The sequence below is a fragment of the Solanum dulcamara genome, chromosome 9 (assembly GCF_947179165.1).
Source record: "Solanum dulcamara chromosome 9, daSolDulc1.2, whole genome shotgun sequence".
Taxonomy (NCBI): domain Eukaryota; kingdom Viridiplantae; phylum Streptophyta; class Magnoliopsida; order Solanales; family Solanaceae; genus Solanum; species Solanum dulcamara.
In genome coordinates, this window is record NC_077245.1 from 25,568,151 (window position 1) to 25,579,326 (window position 11,176).

Below are 11,176 nucleotides of genomic sequence, written 5' to 3' on the forward strand. Positions count from 1 at the left end.
TCTCAAAAGTTGATGTTGGTAATGCTTTTGTGAATAAATCTGCAAGATTATCACTCGAACGAACTTATTGTACATCAATATCACCATTATTCTGGAGATCATGTGTGAAAAATAATTTTGGTGAAATATGTTTTGTTCTGTCTCTTTTTATGAAGCCACTTTTCAATTGAACTATGCACGCGATATTGTTTTCGAATATAATTGTAGGTACTTTGACATCATATTCTAGGCCGCATCTTTCTTTAATGAACTGTATCATCGATCTCAACTACACATATTCTCTACTTGCTTCATGAATTGCTATTATTTCAGCATTATTTAAAGAAGTAGCAACAATAGACTGTTTTGTAGATCGCCATGATATAGCAGTTTCTCCGTGTGTAAATAGATAGCCTGTCTGAGATCGAGCTTTATGTGGGTCTGATAAATAACTTGCATCTGCATAACCAATAAGGTCTGCACAACCTTTGTTAGTATAAAACAAATCCATATCAATAATACCCTTAGGTATCGCAAAATATGTTTGATACTGTTCCAATGCCCTCGCATTGGGGATGAACTATACCTTGCCAACAAATTAACAAAAAATGTTATATCAGGTCTGATTGCGTTAGCAAGATACATAAGTGCACCAATAACACTGAAATATAGTACTTTAGGACCAAAAAGTTCCTCATCCTCTTTTGGAGGTCGAAATGGATCTTTTTCCACTTCAAGTAATCAAACAACCATTGAAGTACTTAATGGATGTGTTTTGTCCATGTAAAATCGTTTTAAGATTTTCTCAGTGTAGGCATATTGGTGGACAAAAACCCCGTCTGCTAAATGTTCAATTTGCAGACCTAGACAATGAGATTTATGTCATCAACATAAACGGCGAGTATAACAAACTTTGATTTTGTTTTCTTAATAAAACACATGGACAAATGATATCATTTATATAGCCTTCATTTATTAAGTACTCACTAATGCGATTATACTATATGCACCCTGATTGTTTCAGACCATATAATGATCTTTGCAATTTCATTGAGTACATCTCCCGAGACTTAGTACATGTTTCAGACAATTTTAATCCTCTGGAATTTTCATGTAAATTTCATTATCAAGTGAACCATACAGGTAAGCTGTAACTACATCCATTAGATGTATTTCAAGATTTTTATGTACAGCTAAACTGATGAGATATTGAAAAGTTATTTCATCCATAACATGTGAATATGTTTCTTCATAGTTGACCCTGGTTCTTTGAGAAAATCCTTTTGCAACAAGGCGTGCCTTGTATCTTATAATTTTATTTTTCTCATTTTGTTTTCGCACAAAAACCCATTTATAGCCAACTGGTTTTATACCTTCAGGGATGCAAGTGAGTCTAATTGCAACATTATATGCAAAAATATTATCCACCATAATTTTTGATCAATCTAAATTTATCTCATCATCGATAGAACTTATTGAAAGTTCTTCATTCACTTGAGTCTCGGGTTCACTAATTTTTTCAGGAATATCAGGATTACTCAAATCTTGATCTTCTTCAGGAAGTTCTTGTGTAGTATCATCTTTATTATTCCTCACGCTTCTCTTTCTAAGATTTTTATCCTTTAAAATCAATGGTCTACCATGCTTCAGGCGTGTTTGAGATTCAGAAGCTATGGTACTAGTAGATGGTCCTTTTGGGACATAAATCCGGATAAGTACATTCACTGCAAGGATATGTGACTTAGTTATCCGTTTTAAATCAGTAAATGCATCTGACATTTGATTTGCTATTTTCTGTAAGTGGATGATCTTTTGGACCTCCTGCTCATATGTGCGGATGCGTGGATCAAAATGAGATAGTGAGGAAACTTTTCACACAATTTCTTTTTCGGGTTCCTTTTTCTCTTCCCCTAATGGCGAAAAAGTTATTTTATCAAACCGACAATCTACAAATCGAGCATTGAATAAGTCTCCAGTCAATGGTTCATGGTATCGAATTATAGAGGGTAAGTCAAACCCAACATATATGCACAACCTTCGTTGAGGACCTATTTTTGTACGTTGTGGTGGTGCTATAGGCACATATACTGCACAACCAAAAATTCGTAGATGGGCTATATTTGGCTCATGTACAAATACTAATTGTGACAGAGAGTATTTATTATAATGTGTTGGTCTGAGACGTACAAGTGCTGCTGCATGTAAGATAACATGACCTCAAATAGTAATTGAAAATTTTGTTTTCATTAGTAGAGGTCTTGCTATCAATTATAGGCGCTTAATAAATGACTCTGCAAGGTCATTTTGAGTATGAATATGAGCAACAGGATGTTCAATTTTTATCCCAATTGATAAGCAATAATCATCAAAAGCTTTGGATGTAAATTCTCCAGCATTATCAAGGCGAATGACCTTAATTGGATAATCTGAAAATTACGCCCTTAATCTTATTATTTGAGCTAACAACTTCACAAACAACAGGTTTTGAGATGATAAGAGACACACATGAGACCATCTAGATGATATATCTATTAGGACCATAAAATATCTAAACAATCCACTAGGTGGATGAATAGGTCCACATATATGTCCATATATACGCTCTAAAAAGCTAGGAGATTTGATGTCAACCTTCAGAATCGATGGTCTAGCAATTAATTTGCCTTGATAACAAGCATCACATGAAAATTCATTATTTGTAAAGATTTTTTTGGTTTTTTAACGGATGTCCAGTTGAATTTTCAAGAATTCGTCTTATCATTATTGATCCAGGATGACCTATTATATCATGCCATAACACAAATGTATTTAGATCAGTAAACTTCTGGTTTACGATCATATGTGCTTCAATTGCACTAATTTTTGCATAATATAGGCCAGATGACAAAGTTGATAATTTTTTCAAAATATATTTCTGGCCTGAAACATTCTTGGTTATACCAAGATATTTAGTATTCATTTCATTTAGTGTCTCAACATGATATCCATTTCTGCGGATATCTTTCAAACTTAAAAAGTTTCTTGGAGATTTAGAAGAGAATAATGCATCTTCTATAACAATTTTTGTCCCCTTAGGCAGAAATATAGTAGCTCTTCCGGAGCCTTCAATCATTTTTGAATTACCAAAAATTGTAGTAACATTTGCTTTTCTTCTAAGCAAATTGAAAAAATATTTCTCATCGTTAAAAATAACATGAGTTGTTTCACTATCAATTACACAAATATTCTTGTGATTGATCATTGATCCAAATAAAATTTGAGGCATATCCATATTTTTCTTCAAAAAGAAAATAAAATAAATATTATAATTAATACATGATTTATTACACAAATTTTACTTGGATTGAAAAATACAAATATAATATTTAGTACAGATAAATAAAAAGAAAATTAAATATTATTAGGCTTATCAATATTCATATTGTCTTCTGGAAAATTAAAGAAATTAGCTACATCAAGATGCATAGGCTCAATATTATCTTCAGATATAAAATTTGTCTTTAGATTATTTTTGCTCTCTTCAAGGATACCTGATATAGCTGAACCAGACGTTTTGATGACCGTCAAATCCGTGATCAGTGCCCCATACCTCCACATCTATGACATATACTTTTTGAATTTTTCTTTGGTAAAGCTTCTGACTTTTCACTCTTCTTTTTGTACTACTAATCATTTCTCGGTGCCATCCGAGCATCATGATTATAATTTCTTCTTTGACCAGGATTAAAACTACGACCACGACTGGGCCATGACCTCTTTTTTGTTGGTTATAATTTGCCTGATTCACTTCAAGAAGTATCAAAGAACCAACGGGCTGACTATCATGATTTTTCATTAGCAGTTCGTTGTGACATTCAGCAATAAGAAGGTGAGAAAGTAATTCAGAATATTTTTTAAAATCTTTTTCGCGATATGGCTGCTGTAGGAGCATATTCGCGGGTGAAAATATGGAGCATGTTTTTTCAAGTTTATCTTGCTCAGTGATTTCTTTTTCGCATAAATTTAACTAAGCTATAATTCTAAACAAGACATAAATATATTCACTTATATTTTTGAAATTCATTAATCTCAAATTTAGCCAATCATGACGTGCTTGTGGAAGCATGACCAACTTCAGGTGGTCATATCTTTTTTTAAAATTTTTCCACAGTCTAAGGGGGTCTTTTAATATGAGATATTATAATTTTAACCCCTCGTCAAGATAGTGACAGAGAAATATCATAGCTTTGACACGATCTTGACTAGATGCCGTATTGTCATCTTTGATGATGTCTGCCAGACCCATTGATTCTACATGTATTTCGGCATCTAGTGCCCATGATGAGTAGCCTTTTTCAGAAATATCAAGAGCAACAAATTCAAGTTTTGAGATATTAGACATTTTAAGAAAATAAAATTCTTACCTCTTTTGTTACCTTCTTAAAAATATAGCTCAAACAGATGGAAGCTCATACTGATAACGTGTTATGAAATAAATTAATTTTGTAAATTAATTAGAAAAAGAGATAGTAAGTGATAGAGAGAAAATTGCATGTATATTTCTGTATATGTATTGTCTTCTTAATGCCAAATATGACATTTATATAAGAGAAAAAAAAGCAACAATTATAATATAAAAAGAAGACCAAGTGGGCAACTTGCCCGCTTTTAAGTGGGCCCACTTGAAAAAACAACATCCAATACACAACATTCTTATATTATTACATTATTTATCTATAATAAATTGATATATTTATGTGTGTGTATATATATTCATTGAGAATAAATAGTAAACCAATGGTTCAAGCATGAAAAAAATATTTAATTTTTCATATCATATATTTAAGATCATAAAATTAAAAGATATTTTGATATATTATATATATCTTTAATTAAAAATTAAGAAACCCAATTTTTTTCTTTTAAACCTTATGTCAATTCACAATTAGCAAAACAAATTGTAATGAAAAGTATATTATTACAGTAGTTGAAAAGAGGAGGGCCGTCTGCTTTTTTGGCGTAGTAATACACGTGATTAGCTGTCCTAGCAAGTATTCTGTTTTAAATGGTCTACTCATTTCTTTTCCCCACAATGCTCTCACATTTCAAAGGATGCATTTATTTTCTTTCAATAAAAAAGGCCCTACTGGTTTCAACATTATTTCATCAAAAAATGAAAAACATGTTAATGTTCACGTTCCATATTAGATGAGCACTCTCAATTTTATATGGTGATTAAGAAATTATTAATATATTAAAAGATTTTATCATTTTGCCATTTATTTATATCAATCCAATATACATAGAATATAGAAATAACTAGTATTGAAAATTATTTACATTCAAAAATGTCATATTAATTATAGGGGTAAAATAGGAAAAATTTAATTAATTCTATCTTGATTTAGTAAGTGATCAAGTAATATGGAACAAACATTTTTAGTAAGATGCTTATCTAATATGGGATCGAGGTAATAGTGTTTTGTGTTACTACACTACTATCTCTGTTTAGACAAATTATAATCTCTGATTAAATTAAAATTTTAGTTTATTTCATTAATATTATTTGTTATGATTTATACAATTATTGTATAACGTTGCCATAAAACTATTCAGCTTTTACTCTCAAAGTTCAAAATAAATAGGTCACGTAGAATTTTAATGACAAGTTAATATCATAAATATTGAAATTTGTGCATGTTTTAGTGCAAACAATAGAAAAAAAGAAGGAACTTTTAATATATATATTACAATATAAAATACTATGTCACATAGCCTAATATACAATATTATAGAAGATTATATTTAGAGAAAAAATATTATATATAATATGTCAATCTTATATAAAAATGTAGAGAAAATAGCTAAATGTCTTCCCAATCTATTATGAAATTTTCAACTACACTCTTCATCTTCACGGGATCCTATCACCTTGTGAACGGTTTAAAACTAAAATTATTACATTCTTAAAAAATCATAACCACATATATATTCACAGGTGAAACTCAAACTTTTTTATTCTTTATCCTTTTCTCTTATGTTTTCACCTTTGTTTCAAAGTCTTTTCACCATTTCCTTTTTCACTGTAAACACCAAAATTCCAACAATCAACCCAACACCATCCACTTTCTACCACCAACCCTATCAAATCCTAAACCTTTGAGATATTAGAAAATCAGAGTTTAGGAGGAGCCGACGGGATGCTTCACATTATCATCAACCACGACAGTTTTGAAGAGAAAAAGGCAGGTAAATTTTTAATTTCTATCTGTTTCATCCACCATTTAATTGGTACACGCATTATTTTTATGTATGCATTTGTCATATTGCTCAAATCGGCGCAATGTATACATACAACAACAGCAACCCAGTGAAATCTCATAACGTGGGTCTGGAGAGGGTAAAGTGTATGCAGACTTTACTCCTACCAAGGCAGGACGGCTGTTTTCGAGAGACCCTCGGCTCAAAAGAAGCATAAAAAGAGGTCAGATAAGGCTAAGAAGTTCAAAACGATATGAGAAAGCAAATAACGAATAACATAAATAACGAAAGCGACAGAGATAAAATAGAGTAATCAAAGTACAGAAAGTAATAGAAAGATAATAACAGAAGTCAGAACACAAGAAATTATAGTGCGCTAATGCGCTTACTAATACGGAAGAATACCGAGACTAGTACTAGTCTTCTACCTTAATATGAGTCCTCCACACCAACCTATCTAAGGTCATGTCTTCAGTAAGTTGTAACTGCGCCATTCTTGTCTAATCACCTCTCCCCAATATTTCTTCGGCCTACCCCTACCTCTTATGAAACTATTCATGGCCAACCTCTCACACCTCCACACTGGGGCATCTGTGTCTCTCCTCTTCACATGCCCAAACCATCTCAGTCGCATTTTCCGCATCTTGTCTTTCATCGAGGACACTCCTACCTTATCCCAAATAGCCTCATTTCTAATCCTGTCGCTCCTGGTATGCCCACACATCCATCTCAACATTCTCATCTCAGCTACTTTCATCTTTTGAATGTGAGAGACCTTAACTGGCCAACACTCCGCCCTATATAACATAGCAGTCTAACCACCACTTTGTAGAACTTTCCCTTAAGTTGTGGTGGCACCTTCTTGTCACAGAGCACACCGGAAGTGAGCCTCCATTTCATCCACCCTGCCCCAATACGATGTGTGACATCATCGTCAATCTCCCCACTGCCTTGCATGATAGACTCAAGGTACTTGAAATTACTTTTCTTTTGGATGGCCTGGTCACCGAGCCTAACTTCCGTGCCAACCTCCTAAGGTGTCTCACTGAACTTGCACTCTAAGTACTCTGTCTTGGTCCTACTCAGCTTAAACCCTTTAGTCTCCAAGGTATGTCTCCAATCCTCCAGCTTAGCATTAACTCCACTACGAGTCTCATCGATCAGGACTATGTCGTCCGCAAAAAGCATATACTATGACACCTCACCTTGAATTTGTTGCGTCAATCCATCCATCACCAAGGCAAATAAAAATGGACTAAGGGATGATCCTTGATGCAACCCCATCACAACTGGAAAGTGCTCTGAGTCCCCTCCTATAGTCCTTGCCCTGGTTTTGGTACCCTCATACATGTCCTTGATCACCCTAATGTACACCACAGGTATACCTTTAGCCTCCAAACATCTCCACAGTATCTCTCATGGAACTTTATCATAAGTCTTCTCTAGATCGATGAATACCATATGCAAGTCCCTCTTCCTCTCCTTATACTGCTCCACCAGTCTCCACATAAGATGGATGGCTTTTGTAGTTGAGCGTCCCGGCATAAATCCGAACTGGTTCTCTGAAATAGACACGCCTCTCCTAACCCTCATCTCCACCACTCTTTCTCACACTTTCATAGTATGGCTTAGAAGCTTGATACCTCTATAGTTGTTGCAGCTCTGAATATCTCCTTTGTTTTTGTATAGAGGGATCATTACGCTCGACCTCCATTCTTCGGGCATCGTCGCTGTCTTAAAAATGACATTAACAATGGATATTACTATTTAAAGCAAACATTAATCTTTCCATTTTCATTCTGTGGATTTCATTGAAAACTCAACATTCTTTCTGGATTTGGAATAAAATTGTCAAATTAAGGCACCGAAAAATCAAGATAAGAATAACCCAACCCAATCGACCTTGTGGGTTGGCATGTAAAGTGATGATTAACAATTCCACTAATATCAATAAATAATTAATTTTCAAAATTTTCTAATTTGATGCACAAATTGAAGAATCAAAATTCAAGAATCAATAGAAATACTTAGATCATCTCCAATCATACTCTATTTTACTTTCTATTCTCAATATTTGAAGAGTAAAATAGAGAGTTGGCTCTCCAACCACACTCTAAATTGCTCTCTATTCTCTAGGTGTTCATCATCTCTATTTCACTTTTGATAATTTTAATATTATATTATTTTTATTATATAAGATCATTAATTATTTTCTAATGTAATATAACATCTAAAAATATTTTATTGAGAAGTATACTACCTTATCCTGAATTGATAATTTTTTTACTTTTTTTTAAATTTTTTTTTGTCACTTTAAATATGTAATTTAAAAGTATTTTAATATTATTTATATTATATCAGACCATTAATTAAGTCTTTAATATTTATAATTATTTCTAATGTAATATAACATCTAAAAATATATTATTGACAAGTATACTACTTCCATCCCGAATTAATAATTTTTCTATTTTTTAATTTTTTTTCACTTTAAATATGTAATTTAAAATTATAATTATTTCTCACTATGTGAAGAATGCACAAATTTTAAATGATTATTCAAATAATCTACTTTTATGTTATAGTGATAAATTATTAAAATATACTTTTTAATGAGCATAGAAATACTTGATGCAATAGTTCAAAATGAAATATGGGAAGTAAAATTTAGTACACCAAATAGCTGGATACAAGATGAAACTGTTAATTTTATATTAAATAAAATAATTTGAAAAGAAATTCTTATTATATTACATGAAGATTGTATAGTGTGATTATTTGAAAAAAAAGAAGAAAGGATTTATATTATGAAATGTGAAAATAAAAATGAAATAAAAATAATAATATAATATTAAGGAAAGAGAAAAAGATTCTTTTCTACTGAGTAAAATAGAGAATTGGGTTGAAGAGTTGGAGTAGTTTGTCCTCAAATACTCTCTATTCTCTATATTTGAAGAGTAAAATAAAGAATGAATTGGAGATGCCCTTAAATTCCATGATCAATTCGATGGAGATCGTAGTGGCGGTGTTTGTTTAGAGACGGTGAGGGTTGAAATTTGATCTATGTTGTAATGAAGAAGAAAGAAACAAATAAGGAGAAAGAATAATTAAAAATATAAGTGTTTTTGAAAATATATACTAAAAATAAAGTTTTACGATTTGTTTTTGTTGCTCACGCTCTCAAAGAGAGTGAAATGCACTGACTTTGTCACGTAAGTGTTTAAGAAGATAAAAAAATTTAATTTTAAATAATTCAGGAGATGATAAGACTCCGTGAAATTGAAGTGTGCATTTGAAAATCTGGTAATAGGTCGAGTGCATATTTGTTTAGTTTTTTTTTTAAAAATGTATAATATAAAAGACAGTTATACACAATATAAGCTAAATCAGGTATAATATTATATAATATTTTATATTACATTGTTCGGTGTAAATATTTTCTCTCAGTAAACTTAATATGTAATTTCCCCAAAAGCCTTAGAGCACATGACTAATTCGTTATATGTGAAATGCTACCAAAAATGGAAAATCATTTTTTCGTATTAAGAAATAATACAAGAGTTCAGTAATATGATTGTGTTACGATCCAAAAATCGAGATCATAATGATACACATTCTAAATTCCACCCCGATGTATAAGCTGAAAAGTAAAATCATACGGGACTCCCAAAAAAAAGTCAGGCCACAAATAAATGCAATAAAAGGACAACGACGAAATTAACCCAAAATCTGGTGTCATAAGTTTAAGAGCATCTAAGTACAAATCTGAATTTGAATACACATATAAGTCTCCGAATATAGAAAAAATCGTAAATAAAAGATGGACTAGCGGCTATCTGAATCCCAAGATCTCACCACTAATCTGAATAATAAATATCCGCAAGAGAAGGAGATCAGATTCCGCGCTAGATACCTTGACTAGGATCTGCATAAAAAGGAACACAGAAGTAGGGGTGAGTACAATCCACATGTATTCAATAGGTTTTTCTGATTGAATATAAGGAATTAATAAAAAACTTGAAATAAACTAAGAAATGCTTCCACCTGCACGCAGTAAAGTCTCACTCCAGCTACATTGCCGTCAATTTATATAGAATTGTGCGAACAAGATAAACACATAAATATAGTTTGATATCATGATTAAACAGATAGAACAAATATCACATGTATCAATGCAATGCAATGCATTATGAGGATGCAATGACATGATAGTACGATGGGATCAAGGCTCTCGCACAACCTGTCGTATACACCTATCGAGTTGTGCTACCAAGCAGGACACATGGGGGTCTCGTAGACCATATCTCTCATCACAATCTCAATGTATCAACTATATCGCCACTCAGCTCGTGGCCAAGGACTCATGATACTAATATCTCATCTGCTTGCCACCTACTCGTGGTCAAGACTATATGAAATGTGTCATATTTTCTTTTTCAAAAAGAATTTTCATAGTTCTTAACTTCCCAATGATCAATGATAATATGAATGAGGATGAATCCATTTATAACATATAAGGCATGGAAGTAATATTCAACTCAACATGTAGTACAAGGTCATAGTTCTCAAAACTTAACATAAATATGATATTTACCCTCAACAGACAGTAATGAGAAGGAGATGCTTCAAATTAAATGTTCACCCCTTCCTCAACAATATCTCAATACTCAGGCATGCTCAAACTCTTAATTCAACCCCTCAGGCGGGCATTACAAGTCAAATAACCTCTTCACATCTCTAACTCAGTTAAATCATAGATTACATAGTCTCATTCACAGATAAAATATCACACAAGGCCCCAATACGGGCTACACAACACATATAAGCCCCCACTCTGGAATCACAATATAAATTATCAGTCCCAAAACTCTACGATCCCATCCCAAAGTCTACAACATAGAATTTTTACTAATCACCCCAACTAAGCCCCAAGAAGGATAGCCAAGCCTACCTCAAT